Consider the following 25,000-nt stretch of genomic DNA (forward strand, 5'->3'; position numbering starts at 1 on the left):
CTGGTGAAACATGTAGCAACACTGGTTCATTCAGCTGAGTGTGCATGCAGCACCCTCACATCTAAGGCCCTCAAAGACTTGTTAGGGCTCAATCTCAGTAAATGCGGCATTTGGTCTATCAGTGTGAAGCGGGCATAATCCTTAATTACCACACTGGACCTTTTAATAGCAGCCCTTTAGTCCTCAAATTTAGGAATTTGACTGTGATTTCTGACTGTGACTTCTAATTGACTCTGATTTCTGCCTTTAGTGATTATAACCCTACTCTGGGTGAACTACGTAGTTTTTGGTGGGACTTATGGCATAGATCCCCCTCCAGCATGCCCACATCCAGGTGTTCGGCCCCTTGAAACAACTTTTCCATCACTTTTGTGGCCAGAAAGAGTCCCTGTAGGTTTTAAAATTCGCCTGCCCATTGAAGTCTATGTCGGTTGCCTGGTTCGCACAAACTCAGAAACTTTTACGCAGGTTCGAGTTCAAAGTCCGAGAACCCAAAATTTGAGGTTTGCGACATCTCTACTGACCACCTGGAAACCCTGGCAGGAAGTTTACTGCTCTTTCTGTTGAGATATGTAAATGTGCACTATCAATAGATAAATACATTAACTGTCATTTAATAGATTTTTAAAGATACAATGAGAAATAATGTTTTAAAATGCAGTTTTCTCAAAAGCAAGGTCTCTGAATTTTTTCCCCTTCTTCTTACTGTTCCCTGGAAAATTTGGTGATTCTAGCATGTATGGGGGCTTTGCTATTAACTGCTAATGCCAGCACCATTGACTTCAATTCAAATTTGGTCATTCAATAGACCCAGAAATTTCGTCCTGTTTGATCGATTGGCCGGTGAATCAGACACAAAGCTATTTGACCAACACAAATCAGGTCATTGATTATGAAGTAGTAAACCAAGCGTAATAGCCTTGAAACATGGAGAATATACATCAAGTAAAAATGGCATCTCCAAATGTTTTTGCTCTGACTGGTCCCAAATATTTTACTTTCTTTTGGAGAATATCAAGCCTGAATTAAATGCAAAACCAAATATCTTTGCTTATTGTCAGAAATTGCAAGTCTCTCCTCCTCCCCTCCCCCCTCTGGGACTGTTGATAAAAGATTAAAAAAGAATTAAGCAGTATTCATACTAATGAAATACTAAATTCTTTCAACATTGCTGTCTAATTCTTTTTCATGTTTAATTAATTCACAGGTCTTTAATGTCTCCCAGGGGATTATCAAAGAAGAATGAATTAGGAATACCTATGAAAACAATGTGAAAAGCTTGTATATATACCCTTTGTGGTATGAAACATTCAGATACTTGACCATTTCTCTTTTACTTAATAAAAAAAAAAAAAACTACTGTGAAATTGTGTTACCTGTAATATATGTTAATCCTTAAATCTCAAAATACGTTTTAAAGTATAACAACTCTTTACTATGAAGGGGAGGAGAAAAAAAGTGTTCATCCACTTACAACATACAGCTACACTAGTTTTTTCTTATTTTTTTTTATCCTGTGCTTATTGTAGGTTTAAAGAACAGGGCCTCTTATCAATAAAAAGAGGTTATCATTATCAACTGCCTAATCATATCTCTCGCCTATAAAGGCCCATGCACACACTAGAGTAAGGTCAGCAGAGATCGCCAATAACAACCACCTCTGCCAATATAATCCGGCGTGTGTACAACTTATGACCACTGCCTGGCCACTGACTCATCAGGCGGATCAACTCGGCCGAGCAATAGTTGATAGTTTTGTGCTCGCCACATGACATCACACCCCTGCGGCTCTCTTCTCCCCCCATTCATTCAGGGCCGGCTCGCTCATGAGGCGGGGTGAAACTTTTGCCTCAGGCGGTACATTTCTAGGGGCGGCTCCCGCCCGTCCATGGGTGCGGAGAGCCGGCCGCCGAGCTGGAGGGGTAGCGGGCAGGACGGGGGTATTGGGCCTAGCGGCGGGGAGGGTGGTCGGACCCCCCTCCCTCGCCTGGGTCCCCCGATCTGCGCTTTCCTCCAGCCTTAAATAGTTAAGAAGCAGCCGCTACTCGTAGGAGGCACGGGCGGGGAGGACTCACATCTTCCTCGCTCCAGCGTGCGCTCCACTGACGTCACTTCCTGCAACGCTGCAGGAAGTGACGTCAGTGGAGCGCACGCTGGAACGAGTAAGAGGTGAGACCGACCCCCCCCCAAATTTTTTCAAAATTTAAAGTCTAGGGCCGGCCCTGCATCCATTACAATAGAACGTATCATCAGCCTGTAGGATGACACGCATCTGTACAGCCTGGGCCCCAGCAATGTCACCTGAGGGATCGTGTCCTCCTGATCCCTGCTGGGCGACATCCATCCTGCATGTGTACAGGCCTTAACTGGTTCGCGCTCCGCGGTTTTAACCCCTTAACCTTCCTGGCGATTGATTTTTTGTGCCAAATTGGCAGAAATCTGTTTTTATTTTATTTACTTTTTTTTTCATGTAAAGCTACCAGAGTGGTAGCTACATGAAACACCACTAGAGGGCGCATGTGTCCCTCTAGTGCGATCGTCGCCGGCATCTATAGCAAACAGGGGAACGCGTATACAACGCGCTCCCCTGTTTGGCTTCTCCTGTCGCCATGGCGACGATCGGAATGACGTCATGGACGTCAGCCGACATCCTGACGTCAGGAGCCTCAGATCCAGCCCATAGCGCTGCCCGGAACTCATTGGTCCGGGCAGCGCAGGGCTCTGGCGGGAGGGGGGCCCTCTTCTGCCACTGCGTGCGGGCGATCGCCGCAGAGCGGCGGCGATCAAGCTGTGTGCGCGGCTAGCAAAGTGCTAGCTGCACGCACAGCACTTTAAATGGGGCGAATCGCCCCACCAGGGGCTGAGATATCTTCCTGCGCAGCATAGCCCGAGCTTAGCTCGGGCTTACCGCCAGGAAGGTTAAGGTTCCTGTTTTTGACACTTTAGCTGTGTCATTTTGAAGCAGCAGTAACTTTCTAATTACTTATGCCATCTTAATGATATATATCTTGTTTTTTCAGTACAATTGAGACTTTGTTTGGGTAATATTTTATTTCCAAAACTTTGTATTTTACAGTAATTTTATGGGGAAAAATTAGGCGTAAATGCAGAAAATACCCACTTTTTCATTTTTCACCCTTCCTAATTTTCACATGACATGTCCCACAGTTATAAAACACATAACAATTAATTTTGGCCCTTCCGGGTCAAAACGGTGCCCCGTATGCCATATTTTATTACTAGCTGAGCATGTGGCAAACCATTATCCCCAGCCTGCATGTCTGTGGAGATTGGATGCATTCGCTAGGGCGACAGTTTGGGAGCCATAGTTCTGTACAGATGCATCACTAGGCAACGACAAAGCAATACATCTGTAGAGCATTGGGGCCCCAAACTTTTGCTCTAAGCAATTGCATCTGAATGCTACAGGCGGTACTCAAAAGTTTATAAACAGGTACAGGTATTGCAGGGCTTAATAGGCTAGGCTGGGGTTAAAAACTAAATAGAGATTTAAAAAACAAACAAACAAAAAAACAAAAAAAAACTTATTTTATTTCGACCATGTCACTGTAATTTTTTTTTTTACAACTTTTGCCCCCTAACTTTATTAAATGATTGTTGATATTAGCTAGCAACAATTATTCACAGGGCCGTACACATGCATGTCCGGGAGCGCGCAAGTGTAGTAGATTTTAATTCCGGATGTAGATTCTACATCCTAAAACCTACAGCAGCACTAATTAGGATGTAGAATCTATGTCCTGGAACTTTAAACAGTTAAAGGTGCCTACACACATTTAATTTTGATTGGTCAATCACTGGTCAATTTTACCACCTCCATATATTTGAGGACCTAAAGATTTTGAATACTATAAACAAATTGTGTAGGTAAGCTTTTATACTACATGGAAATGATACAATTGGCCCATCATTGGCCAATCAAAATTGGATGTGTGTATGCACCCTAAAAATAAAGTTTCTCTCCCTTCCTGGTACAGGCACGTCGGTGAATATGACTGATATAACTGATACTGTTGGAAACAATGATAAATGGATCTAACCACTCTTGATTCTACCATGGAATGGGACACTGTGGTGCGCTCAGCCAAAGGTCATAGTGGTTAACATAATGCAACAGAAAAAGTGGCACAGCAGCAGACAGAGTCCTTAACCTTCCTGGCAGTATGATTATTTCCAGATATACCATATAAGATGCTCCGTAATATAAGACGCACCCAGGTTTAGAGGGCAAAAACCAGGGGGGAAAAAATATACTAAACCTGGTGTGTCCATGTTCCCAGGAGCGTTTTGTACATATTCTCTCCCAGGTGGTGTCCTCCTGTGCCTCCCATGTGTGCTCCTGAGTCCCCCTTATGTGTCCTCCTGAGTCCCCCCCATGTGTCCTCCTGTGTCCTCCATGTGTCCTCCTGTGCCCCCCCCCCCCCCCTGTGTGTCCTCATGTATCCCCTATGTGTCTTTCTGTGTCTTCCGGAGTCCTTCTGCATTCTCCATGGGTCCTCCTGTGTCCCCTTCACCGCATGCCTGCCTTCCTCCCTTTCTCTTGTGTCTCCTGGTGAATAGCAGCAACTTACCTTCACCACGCTCCCATTCTAATCCCAGACCATTGCGCACAGTTCAAGCTGCTCGCTAGAGCAAGAAGCGCAGGGGAGACTGACGTCTGCAGGCACATTGTGAAGGTAAGCTGCAGCCTGTAACTACTCACTACAACACCGGGGGGGACAGAGACAAGGGGGAGGAAGAGGAGGCTAGCGGGAGGAGCACAATGGTCTAGGATCAGGCATGGCGAAGGTATGTTGCCGCTATTCACACTTCACCCGGGGGGAGGGGGCAGGAGACACAAAGGGAGGGGAGGAGGGAGGGAGGAAGGCACGCGGGGGAGCAGGCACACAAATGCAGGGAATCCCTGACATGGTGGAGGTTCGTATTGGCGGGTGTTCATAAGTTGGTGATTCCCTGCCTTTGCCGTATAAGATGCATGGACTTTGTCTCACCATTAGAGATGGCCCCAACTTCCGGGGGATCGCGATCGCGGTGAACCACAAACTTGTGCGGAAGTTCGGTTCGCCCCCATAATGCACCATTAGGGTCAACTGTGACCCTCTACATCACAGTCAGCAGGCACATTGTAGCCAATCAGGCTACACTCCCTCCTGGAGCCACTCTCCCCTAATAAAAGGCAGGCATTGCCGGCCATTTTACTCACTTGTGTGCCTGCAGTAAATAGAGAAGAGACAGCTGCTGCTGCTGCTGCAGCTGACTCTCATAGGGAAAGATTAGTTAGGCCCTTTTAGGCTTGTTAGCTTGCTCCTTGCTGATTCTTATTGCTAAAATAGCACCCCACAACAGCTCTTTTGAGAGCTAATCTTCTTCTTGTGATCTATTTTTTTTTCTGTGTTTCCCACAGACACTTGTGTTGCACAGACAACCTTGATAATTCATATTGTGTGTGTGCCACTGCCAGGCCCAGCACATTCAGTGACTACCTGTGTGTGTGATAGGTGCACATTGTAATACCCTTTACTGCATATACCTACCTACCTGTTGTTCACGGTGCACCCACCCACCTACCTACGTGAGCTGAGTGCACGCAGTGTCACTGTGCCTGTCCGCTACCTGTCTGTCTGTGACAGGTGCACATTGTAATACCCATTACTGCATATACCTACCTACCTGTTGTTCACAGTGCACCCACCCACCTACCTACATGAGTTAAGCGCACGCAGTGTCACTGTGCCTGTCTGCTACCTGTTTGTGTGTGACAGGTGCACATTGTAATACCCATCACTGCATATACCTACCTACCTGTTCGCAGTGCACCCACCTACCTATGTGAGTTGAGCGCACGCAGTGTCACTGTGCCTGTCCGCTACCAGTCTGTGTGTCACAGGTACACATTGTAATACCCATCACTGCATATACCTACCTACCTGTTGTTCACAGTGCACCCACCCATCTACCTACGTGAGTTGAGCGCACGCACTGTACCTGTGCCTGTCCGCTACCTGTCTGTGTGTGCCAGGCACATTGTAATACCCATCACTGCATATACCTACCTGTTGTATTCAGTGCACCCACATACCTATGTGAGTGCACGCAGTGTGATATACCACTCCATGCATACCTGTTAACTGCACCTGTGTGACTGCACATTGTATTAGTCAAGTCAGTGCATACCTTTCACTTCGTTCAAACCCCCCCCCCCCCCCCCCCCATAATGGACACAATGGAAAAATTCAATTCAATTCACTTTATTGTCATTGTATAACACAGCAAAATTACTTTTCATGACAACCCCCACGGTGCATTTAGGGAACATAGTGATAGTAACAATGAAGAGAAGAAATGATGCAAGTATGTCAGGTATTACAGATGTTTAAACAATTTATACACAGTGTTAATTATTTCAGAGAGGATTCAGAGTTCATCAAGTTTATGGCGGATGGGAAAAAGCTGTCTTTCAGTCTGTGTGTGTGCGGATTGATCTAAAACGTTTACCTGATGGAAGGAGCTCAAACAGGGCATTTCCAGGGTGAGTGTTGTCCTTGATAATGTTTTTGGCCCTTCTCATGCTGCTAGTATTATACAAAAGTTCCAGTGATGGTAGTTCAGTGCTAATAATGGCTTCTGCTATTTTAACAACTCGCTGCAGGGCTTCTCTAGTAGCCTTCGTGCAACTGTTGTACCAGGCCGTCATGCAATTGGTCAGAACGCTTTTTATAGTGCATCTGTAGAAATTAACCAGCAGCTTCTGTGGGAGGTTAGCGCTCCTTAGTTTTATCAGAAAGTAGAGGCATTGTTGTGCTTTGCCAGTTAGAGCTAAAGCATTGTCAGTCCAGGACAGGTTCTCTGCGATGGTGACTCCCAAAAATTTGAAGCTGGAAACACTCTCCACAGCCTCTGCATTGATCATTAGCGGTAGATGAGTGGTTAAGGGCTCTGCCTCTGACATGGGAGACTAGGGGTTCGAATCTTGGCTCTGCCTGTTCAGTAAGCCAGCACCTATTTAGTAGGAGACCTTTGGCAAGTCTCCCCAACACTGCTACTGCCTATAGAGCACGCCCTAGCGGCTGCTGCTCTGGTGCTTTGAGTCCGCCAGGAGAAAAGCGCGATATAAATGTTATTTGTCTTGTCTTTTTGGTGGTCCTAAAGTCCAGAATAATTTCTTTGGTCTTCTTTGTATTTAATAACAGGTTGTTAATGTGGCACCATGCAGTCAGGTTCCTAACTTCTTCTCTGTATGCAGCTTCCTCGTTGTCTGATATAAGCCCAATGACAGTCGTATCATCTGCAAACTTAACAATTCTGTTTGAGGTATGGATAGGCTGGCAGTCATGGGTGAAAAGTGCATAGAGGAGAGGGTTTAATACACAGCCCTGTGGCACGCCAGTGCTCAGGGTAAGAGTGGAGGATGTCTTTTCCTAGTCTGACAGTTTGAGGGCGATTAGTAAGGAAGTCCAATTACCAGGGGCGCCGCGAGGCATAAAGCGAACCAAGCGGTCGCTTGGGGCCTCACAATCTTAGGGGCCTCGGCGGCTCCGTGACGTCGGCGTGACGTCACTTTTTCCCCGCAGCCCCGCCGGGCTGGCAGAGCAGAGCAGGGCTACAGGAAGATGGCCGCCGCCGAAGCCCTGCTCTGGAGACTATGTCTCCAGTACAGGGCTTCGGGTGGCCATCTTCCCGACCCGTAGCCCTACATGAATCAGCGCGGGAGATTGGAGGAGGAAGCCAGGGAGGGAGCTCCGTGGGAACTGCGCGCCTGAGAAGCCGGCCGGGAGAGGAGACCAGGGAGAGAAGACTTCTGCCAGTGCCAGCCTGCCAGGTGAGTAAATTCTTTTCTTTTTGCAGCCGCAGCCCTAATTGCGAATGATTTCTGCTGAACTGTGCCCTAATTGCATTTGATATCTGCTGAAAATGTGGCCCTAATTGCGATTGATTTCTGCTGAACTGTGCCCTAATTGCGTTTGATATCTGCTGAAAATGTGGCCCTAATTGCTATTGATTTCTGCTGAACTGTGCCCTAATTGCGTTTGATATCTGCTGAAAATGTGGCCCTAATTGCGATTGATTTCTGCTGAACTGTGCCCTAAATGCGTTTGATATCTGCTGAAAATGTGGCCCTAATTGCGATTGATTTCTGCTGAACTGTGCCCTAAATGCGTTTGATATCTGCTGAAAATGTGGCCCTAATTGCGATTGATTTCTGCTGAACTGTGCCCTAAATGCGTTTGATATCTGCTGAAAATGTGGCCCTAATTGCGATTGATTTCTGCTGAACTGTGCCCTAAATGCGTTTGATATCTGCTGAAAATGTGGCCCTAATTGCGATTGATTTCTGCTGAACTGTGCCCTAAATGCGTTTGATATCTGCTGAAAATGTGGCCCTAATTGCGATTGATTTCTGCTGAACTGTGCCCTAAATGCGTTTGATATCTGCTGAAAATGTGGCCCTAATTGCGATTGATTTCTGCTGAACTGTGCCCTAAATGCGTTTGATATCTGCTGAAAATGTGGCCCTAATTGCGATTGATTTCTGCTGAACTGTGCCCTAAATGCGTTTGATATCTGCTGAAAATGTGGCCCTAATTGCGATTGATTTCTGCTGAACTGTGCCCTAATTGCGTTTGATATCTGCTGAAAATGTGGCCAAAATTGCGATTGATTTCTGCTGAACTGTGCCCTAAATGCGTTTGATATCTGCTGAAAATGTGGCCCTAATTGCGATTGATTTCTGCTGAACTGTGCCCTAAATGCGTTTGATATCTGCTGAAAATGTGGCCCTAATTGCGATTGATTTCTGCTGAACTGTGCCCTAAATGCGTTTGATATCTGCTGAAAATGTGGCCCTAATTGCGATTGATTTCTGCTGAACTGTGCCCTAATTGCGTTTGATATCTGCTGAAAATGTGGCCCTAATTGCGATTGATTTCTGCTGAACTGTGCCCTAAATGCGTTTGATATCTGCTGAAAATGTGGCCCTAATTGCGTTTGATTTCTGCTGAACTCTGCCCTAATTGCGTTTGATTTCTGCTGAAAATGTGCCCTAATTGCGTTTGATTTCGGCTGAAAATGTGCCCTAATTGCGTTTGATTTCTGCTGAAAATGTGCCCTAATTGCGTTTGATTTCTGCTGAAATGTGGCCCAAATTGCGTTTTTATTTTCTGGTGTCTGGGGTAACTGTTGCTGCATTTATTATTTAATGGTCATAGTTGGCTATATTTGCTGTGCTACGGTTAAGCTTCGCCCATACAATGTCATGGCCGCGCCAATCTTTCGGCGCGCTACGCGCGCCTCAATCACCCCAACATCCATTTTTTCCCCGCAAACAGCCCCGCCCCAATCCGCCCTCCTGCTCCACCCACATGTCATGGCCACGCCCACTTATGCGGGATAGCCACACCCATGCTTCGCGCGCCGCAGGATAGGGCCTCTTGCTACAGTCCGCTTGGGGCCACAAAAACCTTAGCTGCACCCCTGCCAATTACCAAGTACATATAGAGGGAGCAAGACCTAGTGCATGGAGTTTGTTGGTCAACTGGCTAGGTACAATGGTGTTAAATGCTGAGCTGTAGTCAACAAAGAGCATCTTGACATAGGAGATGGGCTTTTCCAGGTGTGAGAGGGCAGCATGGAGAGCTACACAGATGGCATCCTCAGTCGATCTATTTGTTCGGTAAGCAAACTGGTGTTGATCTAGATTTGCTGGGATGGAGGCCTTGATGTGTGTGGCTACCAGTCGTTCAAAGCACTTGGCGATGACAGGGGTTAGAGCAACTGGTCGATAATCATTAAGGCAGGTTATCCTAGGATTTTTTGGAACTGGCACAATGGTTGTAGATTTAAGGCATGATGGGACTACACCCAAGAACAGAGAGAGGTTGAATATTTGTGTAAAAACTTTCGCTAGTTGACCAGCACAGGCCAGGAGCACACGTCCTTGCACACCATCAGGACCTGCAGGCAGAGGGAGACCCAGAGGAAGGCCACTCAGCAGGTTTGTGCGAGGTTGTGTTGATGTGATTTCGTGCGGCACTGGCCCAAAGTACAGTGCTCAGAAGAAGGCACGTCCCATCAACTCCCAAGATTGTCAGGACGTGGTTGACTATTTAACACAGAACACCTCATCTTCTGCGGACATGCGGACATTCTTTAGTCCAATGCCTCGCCTTATCGCTTCCGGATCCACCCTCCACCAACGCCTGGACCGGCAGGTAGCCGACTACCTGGCCTTAAGTGTGGATGTAGACACTGTGAACAGCGATGAACCCTTGGACTACTGGGTGCGCAGGTTTGACCTGTGGCCAGAGCTGTCCCAATTTGCCATCCAACTTCTGTCTTGCCCTGCCTTAAGCTTCCTGTCATAAAGGACCTTCAGCGCAGCTAGAGGAATTGTCACTGAGCAGAGAAGTCGCCTAAGTCACAAAAGTGTTTAGTACCTCACCTTTATCAAAATGAATGTGGCATGGGTCCTGGAGGGCTACTGCCGCCTGAAGACTAAGTCAGTCCCCACACACAGCATCTCTGCCTGCACACCGTGTGACTGGCTGCCTGCCCCAAGACTAAGTCGCTCCCAACACAGCATCTCTGCTTGCAGGCTGCTTGCCTTCTCCGCCAGACCGCCACCAACAGGGTCCAGGACTCCATGCAGATTCCTGAATTTTTAAGGCTAATTTTTCTGGTGCGTGTACATGCCTGCCTAATTTTTCTGGCTGCACTACAGCTGCAACAACAAAACAAAAGGCATGTACATGTGCCCATTAACCTTCGTGATCAGATCATTACCTTTCCGCGGTGAAGGGGCTTGCGTATCACAATAAAGCAACGACCGCCGGCTATATGAGTGTCTCGAGGGGTGACACACCAAAGATAATAAGGTTGTTGCTTCATTGTGGACAGACCAAATTTGATCAGCTGGAAAGTCACTGTTGTTCTATCTTTGAGCTACCACAGCCCGGCGACCATATGGGCTTGAAAACCGCCACAGCCTGCACTCTGGCCATGGTGCGCACCAGTCCAGCACGGCCGTCACTACACAAACAGCTGTTTGCGGTGCGTTACACAGCGAGTTTGGTGTATCAGTGTGAAGCAGTACTCTAATTACACTCCCTGATTGATGTATACACATGCAAGATGTTTTAAAGCACTTTAGGCCTGCAATTTAGCATTCAATGTAATTTCTGCCCTTAAAACGCTGCTTTGCGTCTAATCTGGAGTTTTCTTGGTGTGTTTCCCACTCCGTCCATGCCCCCCTTCAGGTGTTAGACCCCTTGAAACATTTTTTCCATCACTTTTGTGGCCCGCATACATTTTTCTAGTTTTCAAAGTTTGCCTCCCCATTGACGTCTATTGCGGTTCGTGAAAGATTGCACAAACCGAACTTTCGCGGGAGGTTCGCAAAACGAAAATCGGAGGTTCGGACCTTCTCTACTGACTATTTTCTGGGGAGAAAAAGTGTGTCTTACACAGTGGAAAATACGGTAATTGTCTAAAAGCAATGCAATTTTTTCACAAGCTGTAACCTTTTGAGGACCGTGGTCTTAAACGCCCTAGTGACCAGGCCATTTTTTACAAAATAGGCCACTGCAGCTTAGAGGGCTCACTGTAGGGCCGTACAACTCAGCACACAAATGATTCCCCCCCCCCCTTTTCTGCCCACCAACAGAGCTTTCTGTTGGTGAGGTCTAATCACTTCCAAGATGTTTGTTTGTTTTTTAATCAATATTTATTTCCTTTTTTTAAATACATTTTACTATTTTTGTATTATTTTATTATACCTCCCTTCTTCTGCCAGCCAGCTACAGAGATCGGCTGTGATAGGCTTCAGCCTATCACAGGGGATCACTTTAGTGCCTCCCACGGCTGTCCCCAGTACAGCACTGCCTTAGATCGCAGAGCTGTACAGTGTTATTAGACGGTGGTTTCGCCGTCTAACAGTCTCCTAGCGGCGATCGCCGCTAGGAGGCTGATGACGGAGCAGAGCTCAGTCATTCAAGCGGGGATGCACACGTGATCCCCTGCAACCTCTGCCCCTAGCACTTCACACAAATTGGCGTGGAGTGGTCCTGGGGCTGCTGCTCCACTCATGCCACTCGGTATGGAGCATTAGGCAGTTAAGACCCTAAAAATCATACCTCTAGATAGATATGCAGCAGCCCTGCACATTACACACCTCCCATGAATCCAGCTTGGGATTACCGCTCTGAGCTGTGGATTTTCGCCCCGAGCATGACACATGATTACCGCTAAGAAGGTTAAATATTTATTATAGGTTGAGAATTACAACATGTACACATGCAGTGTTGGCAGGCAGGTGTGTGCCTGGCAGTGATCAGGACAGTGGAACACTCACCTGCCAACGCCTCACTGCTCCCTGGGTCTATGAACTGATGGGTATTAATGTTTACATGCTTGTAATCCATTATCAGGAATAAAAGTTTGAAGACAGCAACTGCTGCTTGCATCAGAAACAGATTTGTTACTGCAGCAAACCTCCAAGTCTACTGGAGAAGACTGGGTGCATACATGAAATAAAGGTGCCTGGAAAATATTGGTAAGGTTTACAGATATTTTACTATGGCTAAACGTTACCACCCAACCCTAAGACCCCCCCTGGTGGTGCCTAACTAAGCCCCCCCCCCCACCCCGATGCCTAATTCTAAGACCAACCCCCGTGGTGCATAACTCCAAGATTCCCCTGGTGGTGCCTAAATGTTAGACCCCCCCCAGTGGTGCCTAACCCTAAAACCCCCTACCTAACCCTACCCCCTCTCCTAACCCTTAACCCCCCCTTATCATAAAGCCACAATATTCAAGCTTAAATGTTAAATTTGGGAGCTAGGCAATGCCCTATTAGCAGCAACAATTGAAAATGTTGGCACCCAGAGGTGCCAGATAGAATCGTGGGTGTCAGGGTTCGCAGAAATGCAAATTGTGGCATAGTGTTGCAAACAATGAATGATGAGGGGAAGTGGCAGATCACAAAAAATACCTGATTCCTCCCATGAAAACTTCGGAAATTCTAACTGTTCACTTAGAGTACATCTTCACTTCACTTACAGACTTAAAGCCTCGACTATTTTCAGATTGTCACTATAGCTATGCATATGATAAATATATATACTAGCTGATGGCCCAGAGTTGCCCAGGTATATATATATATATATATATATATATATATATATATATATATATATATATATGTGTATATATATATATATATATATATATATATATATATATATATATATATATATATATATATATGTATATAAGTGTATATATATATATATATGTATATATATATATATATATATATATATATATGTGTATACACATACACATACATATATATATCCTACTAATATAATAAATGGGAAAGTTCGGATGTTTGGATGTTTGGATGTTTAGATGTTTGGATGTTTGTTACTCGATCACGCAAAAACGGCTGAACGGATTTGAATGAAATTTGGCACACACATAGTACATTACCTGGAATAAAGTATAGGATACTTTTTATTCCCATAACCAAAAAGGGGGCGGAGACAAATACAAATTTCACTGGAAAATGTAAACTGCAGCCATTCTTGCACTGTTAATGGTAGGGTTCTCAAACTTTGCACAGTTGGTCATTGGGTGACTAGGAATAATATTCTGAAAAGTGGGTGCAGCCTATAAAAGCCAATCAAAATTCACCTATTGATTTTCAAGGGGAGTATTTATATTGCTGCCATTGTTGCACTGTTAATGGCACAAGCCTCAAACCTGGTATAGTTGATCATTGGGTGACTGGGGTTTAATTTCAGAAAAGGGGGTAGAGCCACAAACAGCTAATAGATTTGTTTCATTCCAATGCAAATTATTGATGCCAAACACCGCAAAGCTCACAAACTTGGTAATTGAGTAATTGTGTGTTAGGGTTAGAAAAGTGGTGCCCACCAACACCAGCCAAATACATAAGCGGGCAACGTGGGGTCATAAGTGGGCGGAGACAAATACAAATCTCACTGGGAAAATGTAAACAGCAGCCATTCTTACACTGTTAATGGCAGGGTTCTCAAACTTTGCACAGTTGGTTACTGGGTGACTGGGATTAATATTCAGAAAAGTGGGGGGAGCCTACAAAAGCCAATCAAAAATTACCTATTGATTTTTCAGGGGAATATTTAATTGCTTCCATTCTTGCACTGTTAATGGCACAAGCCTCAAACCTGGTACAGTTGATCATTGGGTGACTGGAGTTTAAACTTATAAAAGGGGGTGGAGCCACAAACAGCCAATCTGATTTGTTTCATTTTAATGCAGGTTATTGATACCAAAGACCGCAAAGCTCACAATCTTGGTCATTGAGTAATTGATTAATTGTGTGTTAGGTTTAGGAAAAGTGGGTGCAGCCAACACCAGCCAAATACATAATCGGGCAATGCCGGGTCATTAGTGGGCGGAGACAAATACACATTTCACTGAGAAAATGTAAACTGCAGGAATTCTTACACTGTTAATGATAGGGCTCTTAAACTTTTCACAATTGGTTACTGGGTGACTGGGATTAATATTCAGAAAAGTGGGTGGAGCATAGAAAAGCTAATCAAAATTCACCTATGGATTTTCAAGGGGAATATGTAATTGCTAACATTCTTGCACTGTTAATGGCACAAGCCTTAAACCTGGTACAGTTAGTCATTGGGTGACTGGGGTTCGAATTCAGAAAGAGGGGGTGGAGCCACAAACAGCCAATCAGATTTTTTTAATCTCAATGCAAATTATTGATGCCAAAGACCAAAAAGCTCACAAACTTGGTCATTAACCACTTGAGGACCCACCCTTTACCCCCCCTTAAGAACCAGCGTTATTATTTGTGATCTGTGCTGGGTGGGCTCTGCAGCCCCCAGCACAGATCATGTTTCATGCAGAGCGATCAGATCGCCCCCCTTTTTTCCCCCCTATGGGGATGGTGTGCAGGGGGGGTCTGATCGCTCTGGTGGGCAGGCTTGTTGCGGGGGGGGGGTCCAAGAGTAGGTCCGCACACCAGCTTTTCAAATAAGCCAAAGGTAATTTTATTCCATCATAATGTGTCAACACTATGTATGACAATTGTTTCGGGGCCACACAGGGTCCCCTTCCTCAGATACGTGCAGACAAACATCTTAGTGAACAGCACAATACATTAAATGAATAATAAAAATTATTGAATAAATTAAAATAATTATAATTTATAATTTATAATAATAATAATTTATAATAATAAATTAAAAATGAATAAATTAAAAGAAAACAAAGATAAAAAATGTTCACATAACTTCACACGGAATGAAAGACTAGCTCTGAAATCATTAAAAGAAAATAGAGAAATCCTAATTAAGCCAGCGGATAAAGGTGGAGCAATTGTAGTACTAAATTATCAAGACTACAGTAGAAGTATTAAGGAAATGCTGAGTGATACAAGCAGTTACTGTGTCATCCATGGAGATCCCACTCCTTCAATTCTTCATAAATTGAATGACCTCATGTCATTGGCACGGTTGAACAACTGGGTTACGGAAAAAGAGGAGGAATTTCTTGTGCCACAACATCCTCAAAAACCGGTTATTTACGGACTTCCGAAGGTCCACAAAGGACTAACACCACTAAAATATCGTCCAATAATATCAGGATCTGACTCGGTGACCCAGCCCATTGCTCAGTTTATTGACTTTCAACTCCAGCCCATTGTACAATCTTTACCTGCCTACCTTAAGGACACACAGCATTTTCTCCTCAAACTAAATGGGATTACAACTAATCTTAAGGATGTTATTCTGTGCACCATGGACATCAGTTCATTATATACATCGATACCCAATGGGGAAGGCCTAGATGCGGTAAGACATTTTTTAGGTCAGCAGCAAAATATGCTTGTACCATCTGAATTTATTCTTGCAGGTTTGGAACTCATTCTTACATGTAATTGTTTTAGGTTTGAAAACACCTGGTTCAGACAATGTAGGGGGACAGCTATGGGCAGCTCAGCTGCCCCTGCATATGCTAATTTGTTTGTAGGATTTCTTGAGGAGACGCTGGTGTTTACGTCGCAGATGTACCTGGACCATGTAGTTATGTGGTCGAGGTACATCGATGACGTGTTCCTATTATGGAGGGGAGATCGGAAGGATCTCCTAATCTTCATTGACTATTTGAATTCACTGTTCGCCGGCATTGTGTTTAATCCAGAGATCTCTGAGAATTCTGTGCCTTTTTTGGATGTTATGATTATTAAAACTGAGACTGGGTTGGGCACTACATTGTACAGAAAGCCGACTGATCGGAATACTCTATTGATGTACAGTAGTGCCCACCCGAGCCATTTGATGAATGGACTACCTATTTCTCAATTTCTCAGGGTGCTGAGGATTTGTTCGAGTGTACAGGATGCAAAGGGTGAAATGGAGAAAATGAGGGTTAGATTTCTTGAGAGAGGATATCCTGAGCGCATTCTACATGTTGCAATTGATAAGGCATATGCCATCTTTAATGGCACTACAACGGGACAGGTGAGGAATAGTGTTCCATTTGTGCAGGATTTTAATTCGAGGTCTTCTGTTGTAAAAAGATCGGTTGAAAAAAATCTGTCTATCCTGCAGTCGGATAGGAATCTGAATCCAATGCTTAGAGAGAAACCCCTGCTCTCCTATAGGTCTAGCAAGAATATTAGGGATATTCTGGTACAGGCTGATCCATGTGAAAAATACTGCAAGAAACAATTTTCATTTTCTGAAAGGAAGGGTTGCTACAGATGTTTTAATTGTAATGTATGTAACTCTCTTATTACAGGTACCTATTTTACGCACCCTAGATCTGGCAAGAAATTCTATATGAACAATTATTACAATTGTAATTCTGAACATTGTGTCTATTTACTAAAATGCCCCTGTGGCCTAGGATATATAGGTAAAACCACTGGGGCATTTAAAGTAAGATTTCAACGTCACAGGAGTGACATCCGTGTGGCAATTAAGGCAAAGATGGAGGGTAAATTGCTTGACTCTACTAAACCAGTAGCGGTACATTTTGTGGAAATGGGTCACCGAGTCAGTGAACTTAAAGGTCTCGTTATTGACCATGTCAAAAAACCTCGGAGAGGAGGTGATTGGGACAGACTTCTCCTACAAAAAGAAACCTATTGGATTTATACCATGGATACAGTGACACCTAGGGGCTTGAATCAGTTCAATTCTTTTACATGCTATCTTGATGAGAGATAGTTTCTTGCCAAGAGATGTTAGGAAATAGATATATGTTGCTTAGTGATTGATTATCTTAATGATTTAATATGTGGCTCATATTTATGATATGTCCTATTTTTTGCAATGCACTGTTTGTTGGTTTTATAGGTTCCCATATGTCTCTTTATTCCCTCTTTGTTCCTTCCCTCTCCTTCCTTCCCCCATTCATTTATAACATGGAGATGTTTATGATCTATATTGCTGCTCACCATACACATGCATCATCTGTGGCGCACCGCAATTTGCGGAGGTTGCGCCATGAGATGCATGTCTATGGACTCTCTTGGGGGGATCGCTCCGTTTGCCAGGACTGTAGTGAAGAACACTATGTCACAGAGTATGTGGCTGGTCCCGTGGCGATGTGCCAGTTCAACGTGCCGTTTGTTGTGGGCTGAGGGGGGTAGCGCGGGTGTTTCTATGACAACGTGCTTTTGCACTGCGTCTAAGACACGCCTTCCAGCATGGCAGGTTATGACATGCGTGGTGGGGAATGGACCTTTGGATCTTACGCTTGATCCTTGGCCACGCCCCTTCCGGTCCGGCGGCTCTACGTGTTTGGTGGGGAACGGACTCTTGGATCTTATATTTGATCCTTGCCCGCGCCCCTTCCGGTCCGGCGTTTCCTGGCTCCGACAGCGATACTCACATGCGAACAGCGCTGTGATTGGTTGTTGTAGGACCAGCTTCCCAGAAGTCCACGCTGTTATCCATCAACGGCTGGTGGCGGAGCGGAGCGATCCTCATGGCGGGAACCGGTAGCCAATCATTTTGAATATTTTGGTGAGTGACAGCTCTGAACCACAGTAACATTAGGATGAATTTATGCTTATAGCAAAGTCTGTAAAGAGACCCTTGTGAGGGCATGATACCAGTGATGGATACTATCTATTGATTTGTGTCTCATATGTGTATTTAGCATTGATCGCTCTATTGCCTGTTGTTTACATTTCCAATGAGGGGGCGTATTCTTGACCTCTATGGGCTGACCTTTTTTGTCATTTTTTGTATTTAATGTATTGTGCTGTTCACTAAGATGTTTGTCTGCACGTATCTGAGGAAGGGGACCCTGTGTGGCCCCGAAACAATTGTCATACATAGTGTTGACACATTATGATGGAATAAAATTACCTTTGGCTTATTTGAAAAGCTGGTGTGCGGACCTACTCTTGGACTTTCTGGAATGCTACTTGATGTTGCTTTGCATCGCTGGTCCAGCACCCATACACAATACGGTAAGGTGTGCCGCTCCTGATCCAATAATTATTTTGTTGCGGGGGGGGGGGGGCACCTCAAAGCCCCCTCCGCGGCGAAATTCCCCCCTCCCTCTCTTACCTGCTCATCCCTGGTGATCGGGGCTGCACAGGACGCTATCCGTCCTGTGCAGCCAGTGACAGGCTGTCCCCTGTCACATGGCGGCGATCCCCGGCCGCTGATTGGCCGGGGATCGCCGATCTGCCTTACGGCGCTGCTGCGCAGCAGCGCCGTACAATGTAAACAAAGCGGATTATTTCCGCTTGTGTTTACATTTAGCCTGCGAGCCGCAATTGGCGGCCCACAGGCTATTCACGGAGCCCCCCGCCGTGAATTGACAGTAAGCAGCCGCTCGCGCGAGAGGCTGCTTCCTGATTAATTAGCCTGCAGCCGGCGACGCAGAACTGCGTCGCTGGTCCTGCAGCTGCCACTTTGCCGACGCACGGTATAAGCGTGCGGTCGGCAAGTGGTTAAGTAATTGTGTGTTAGGGTTGGAAAAAGTGGGCGGAGCCAACACCAGCCAAATACATACCCGAACAGTACAGGACATCAGTGGGTGGATAAAAATACAAATTTAATTGGGAAAATGTAAACGGCAGCCATTCTTACACTGTTAATGGTAGGGTTCTCAAACTTTGCACAGTTGGTCACTGGGTGACTGGGATTAATATTCAAAAAAGTGGGTGGGGCCTACAAAAGCCAATCAAAATCCACCTATTGATTAATGGCACAAGCCTCTTGCACTGTTAATCACCTGTACCTGGTACAATTGCCCATTGGGTGATTGGGGTTCAAATTCAGAAAAGCAGTGGAGCCACATCCAATCAGATTAATTTTATTTCAATGCAAATTATTGATGCCAAAGACCAGAAAGCTCACATACTTGGTCATTAAGTAATTGAGTAATTCTGTGTTAGGGTTAGGAAAAGTGGGTAGAGCCAACACCGGCCAAATACATACCCGGGCAACGCCGGGCGTCCAGCTAGTGTATATATATATATATATGTACACACACATATATATATATATATATATATATATATATATATATATATATTTATATATATATATATATATATATATATACATACATATACATACATACACACACACACACACACATATATATATATATATATATATATATATATATATATATATATATATATATATATATATATACTAGCTGGTCGCCCGGCGTTGCCCGGGTATGTAATTGGCTAGTGTTAGTTCTGCCCACTTTTTCTAATCCTAACACACAATTACTCAATGGTGGTGACCTAGTTTGTGAGCTTTGCTGTCTTTGGCATCAATAATTAGCATTGAAATAAAATAAATCTAATTGGCTGTGGCTCCACTCCTTTGAAAATCAATAGGTGAATTTTGATTAGCTTTTGTAGGCTTCACCCACTTTTCTGAATATTAATCGCAGTCACCCAGTGACCAACTGTGCAAAGTTTAAGAACCCTGCCATTGACAGTGTAAGAAAAACAAAAGTTTGCTTTCTTAAAACAGAAAGAATTCAGGTTGGAGTGAGCTTGAGATGTCTCCCAGTGCATCACTGCTGAATATATGCAAATAAACCATTCTACCCTTAGAAGCTAAACACACCTCCAGTGTAACAGTGTAAGAATGTCTGCAGTTTACATTTTCCAGTGAAATTTGTATTTGTCTCTTTTTGGTATGGGAATAAAAAGTATCCTATACTTTATTCCAGGTAATGTACTATGTGTGTGCCAAATTTCATTCAAATCCGTTCAACCGTTTTTGCGTGATCGAGTAACAAACATCCAAACATCCAAACATCCGAACTTTCCCATTTATTATATTAGTAGGATACATACATATGTATATATACACACACACACACAGAGTCATGGTTATCCGGAACTTAACTAACCAGTAGTAGTCTTAACCAACCAACACAAATCACTGGCAGTACTCACTGTTGTGAAGACCAAATTCCTAGGCTGTTTGTGGGATCTGCTTCTGCTTTGCTTAAACACAGGGTTCCATGGCACCTCCAAGATTACTATACTTTCAATTACTGTATTTTGACATGTAATACAGAACTCATGGTATGTTTATAGAGTGGGGTATAGTACTATACTAGCTAGGACTGTTTTTAACATAGAGTCTCAAGCAACCAGAAAGCACACTTATCTGGCATCATCCGTGCATCCCCATTGGAGCTGGATAACAGAGTGTGTGTGTGTGTGTGTGTGTTGGCATCTATGTAAATCCTCACAAGTTAGGTGCAGTATATGGACCTACTTGAAGTGGTTCTGCAGTATTGCTGCTGCGTAATGTATTTTGTGGGAATGGCTGTACACTGCAAGTAGGTCCATTAACTGCACTTTACTTGTATTTACACATCGGCACACTGACCCTTTGTCCATGTGACCATTAGGAAATTTGGGGAGTTGCTTATTATTATTAAAATCCAACCATCTATATATACACCGTATATACATGGTTATTTATAGTTACTTATATGTGTATATAACAATATTTCAAAGTTTGTTAAATTCGATTTCATCTTATGCACCTACATACAATGCATTTGCATTATATAAAATAAATGCTATGTAAATGCAAAAAAATGCTATATAAACACAAATGAAAAGTAATTACTTTTTTTACATGACTATACCTACATATGTATATACACATAGTAACCTCCTTTATGCTGCATTCCAATAAGAAAACATTACAAGCATAATAACCTTGGCACTATTAGCATATCAAAAGCATAAAAAGAAACCGTGAATGACACAGACAAGTGAGAGCTTCTTGCATGTCACATCCACTTCTAATTTACATGACAGGGACATAAAATGCATACTGACTGCTGGTAAGAACAGCTGGTATATCAGAGGACAAATCCTGAAGACTGAATGTTCTTGAGTTCTATGGAATTGGACTGAAGCGCAAAAAGAGAAGTTATCCAATTACTGAAGTGAGTGTTTTTTCCGAAGATCTTTTTACTTTAATTTTTCCCCTACTGTAATGACAGAATGCCTGAACTGGTGACCTACAACTGTCTACATGTACTGCATACACTAATTCTTAGCAAAAATAATTTCCTTTGAAGGATATAGGCGTTAAAAGACAAGGGTTAATCTTTACTTACCTGGGGCTTCTCCCAGACCCTAGAAGACTATGTGGTCGCTTGACTCGCTTCTGCTCACATTAACTTATCTCAATAATTAAATCTGATCAATCGGGATTTATCCACTCAAAATCTAAGGCAATCAACATTAGGCGGGCCTACATGCAGCTTCCAGCTGACAATGTGGATGACAGGACCACTCTGTCTCTTGACTTCGCCAAGGCCTTTGACGGTGTAGAGTGGCAATATTTATATGCTGTTTTGGGGGCGATGCAGTTTGGCCTTCCTTTTGTTGCTGGATTTGGAGAATGAGAACACCACATTTAACAACTGCTCCCCATTCACACTGAAAGTGAACTTGAGGTGAAAATAAACTGATGAGATAATTATATTTGTCCTCCTACTCCTAAAACATTACTTCACCTCTTCAAGACGACCAGAAGTTTATACCCCCTAGTGACCAGGCCATTTTTTACAATTCAGCACAATGGTTTATTGCTCGTTCATACAACTTAGCACCCAAATTAATTTTACCTCCTTTTCTTTTGGTGGCATTTTATTTTATTTTTTATTAATTTAAAAGATCATTTTAAAAATACAAAAAAAATATAACTTTTTATTACCCCCCCCCCCCCCCTAAAAAGGAATTTTTTTCCCATTTAGTTGACTCTTGGGTTTTTGGATTAGTTCCCAGCTAGACTGCTTATAAAAACTAGCATTTTGCATGGTAGAGTAGGACTCACCAGATTGGGGACACTTTGGCGCAGTTGGTGAGCTTAAGCGCATTAAAGCGTAACCAAGAGCCCCTATCACTGTTTTCCTGTTGTGTGCTGCAGCCCCTCTGTATTTATATATTTCTTATGGAGTCTGGGGACCTCCAGTGCTGCGTGCATGCTTTGCATGGAATTGCATAAAATTTGGTTTCTGCTGCTCACCCCTTGGTATATATATATATATATATATATATATATATATATATATATATATATATATATATATGCATACATATACAGTGGGTTGCAAAAGTATTCGGCCCCCTTTAAGTTTTCAACATTTTGTCACATTACTGCCACAAACATGCATCAATTTTATTGGAATTTCACGTGAAAGACCAATACAAAGTGGTGTACATTTGAGAAGTGGAACGAAAATCATACATCATTCCAAACATTTTTTACAAATAAATAACTGCAAAGTGGGGTGTGCGTAATTATTCGGCCCCCTGAGTCAATACTTTGTAGAACCACCTTTTGCTGCAATTACAGCTGCCAGTTTAGAAGGGTATGTCTCTACCAGCTTTGCACATCTAGAGACTGAAATCCTTGCCCATTCTTCTTTGCAAAACAGCTCCAGCTCAGTCAGATTAGATGGACAGCATTTGTGAACAGCAGTTTTCAGATCTTGCCACAGATTCTCGATTGGATTTAGATCTGGACTTTGACTGGGCCATTCTAACACATGGATATGTTTTGTTTTAAACCATTCCATTGTTGCCCTGGCTTTATGTTTAGGGTCATTGCCCTGCTGGAAGGTGAACCTCTGCCCCAGTCTCAAGTGTTTTGCAGTCTCCAAGAGGTTTTCTTCCAAGTTTGCCCTGTATTTGGCTCCATCCATCTTCCCATGAACTCTGACCAGCTTCCCTGTCCCTGCTGAAGAGATGCACCCCCCGAGCAGGATGCTGCCAGCACCATATTTGACAGTGGGGATGGTTCAGAGTGATGTGCAGTGTTAGTTTTCCGCCACACATAGCGTTTTGCATTTTGGCCAAAAAGTTCCATTTTGGTCTCATCTGACCAGAGCACCTTCTTCCACATGGTTGCTGTGTCCCCCACATGGTGTGTGGCAAGCTGCAAATGGGACTTCTTATGCTTTCTGTTAACAATGCCTTTCTTCTTGCCACTTTTTCGTAAAGGCCAACTTTGTACAGTGCATGACTAATAGTTGTCCTATGGGCAGAGTCTCCTACCTGAGCTGTAGATCTCTGCAGCTCGTCCAGAGTCACCATGGGCCTCTTGACTGCATTTCTGATCAGCGCTCTCCTTGTTCGGCCTGTGAGTTTAGGTGGATGCCCTTGTCTTGGTAGGTTTACAGTTGTGCCATACTCCTTCCATTTCTGAATGATCGATTTAACAGTGCTCCGTGGGATGTTCAAGGCTTTGGAAATCTTTTTGTAGCCTAAGCCTGCTTTAAATTTCTCAATAACTTGATCCCTGACCTGTCTTGTGTGTTCTTTGGACTTCACGGTGTTGTTGCTCCCAATATTCTCTTAGACAACCTCTGAGGCCCTCACAGAGCAGCTGTATTTGTATTGACATTAGATTACACACAGGTGCAATTTATTTAGTCATTAGCACTCATCAGGCAATGTCTATAGGCAACTGACTGCACTCAGATCAAAGGGGGATAAATAATTATGCACACACCACTTTGCAGTTATTTATTTGTAAAAAATGTTTGGAATCATGTATGATTTTCATTCCACTTCTCATGTGTACACCACTTTGTATTGGTCTTTCATGTGGAATTTCAATAAAATTGATTCATGTTTGCGGCAGTAATATGACAAAATGTGGAAAACTTCATGGGGGCCGAATACTTTTGCAACCCACTGTGTGTATGTGTGTGTGTATATATATATATATATATATATATATATATATATATATATATATATATATATATACATATATATATATACACATATATACACACACATATATATATATATATATATATATACATATATACATATATATATATACATATATATATATATACATATATATATATATATATATATATATATATATATATATATATATATATATATACATACCCGTATATACTCGGATACAAGTCGACCCCGTGTATAAGTCGACCCCCCAAATTTGACCCTCACAAGGTGGATTTTTTCAATTATTCAAGTATAAGTCTATATGTAATTATATGTAAGCCAGCCAGGTATGTGCCTCCAGTATAGGTAGCTAGTATTGTTACCCCAAGTACAGACTAGGCAGGTAGGTGCATCCAGTGTATGTAGCAAGGTATAGTTGCCCCCAGTATAGGTAGGTAGCCAGTATAGTTGCCCCAAGCATAGGTAGGCAGCCAGTATAGTTGTCCCTAGCATAGGTAGGTAGCCAGTATAGTTGCCCCAGCATTGATAGGCAGCCAGGCATAGTTGTCCCCAGTATAGGAAGGTAGCCAGTATAGTTGCCCTTAGCATAGGTAGGTAGCCAGTATAGTTGCCCCTAGCATAGGTAGGTAGCCAGTATAGATGCCCCAGCATTGATAGGCAGCCAGGTATAGTTGCCCCCAGTATAGGAAAGTAGCCAGTATAGTTGCCCCTAGCATACATAAGTAG

The sequence above is a fragment of the Hyperolius riggenbachi genome, chromosome 10, assembly GCF_040937935.1.
Source record: "Hyperolius riggenbachi isolate aHypRig1 chromosome 10, aHypRig1.pri, whole genome shotgun sequence".
Lineage (NCBI taxonomy): Eukaryota > Metazoa > Chordata > Amphibia > Anura > Hyperoliidae > Hyperolius > Hyperolius riggenbachi.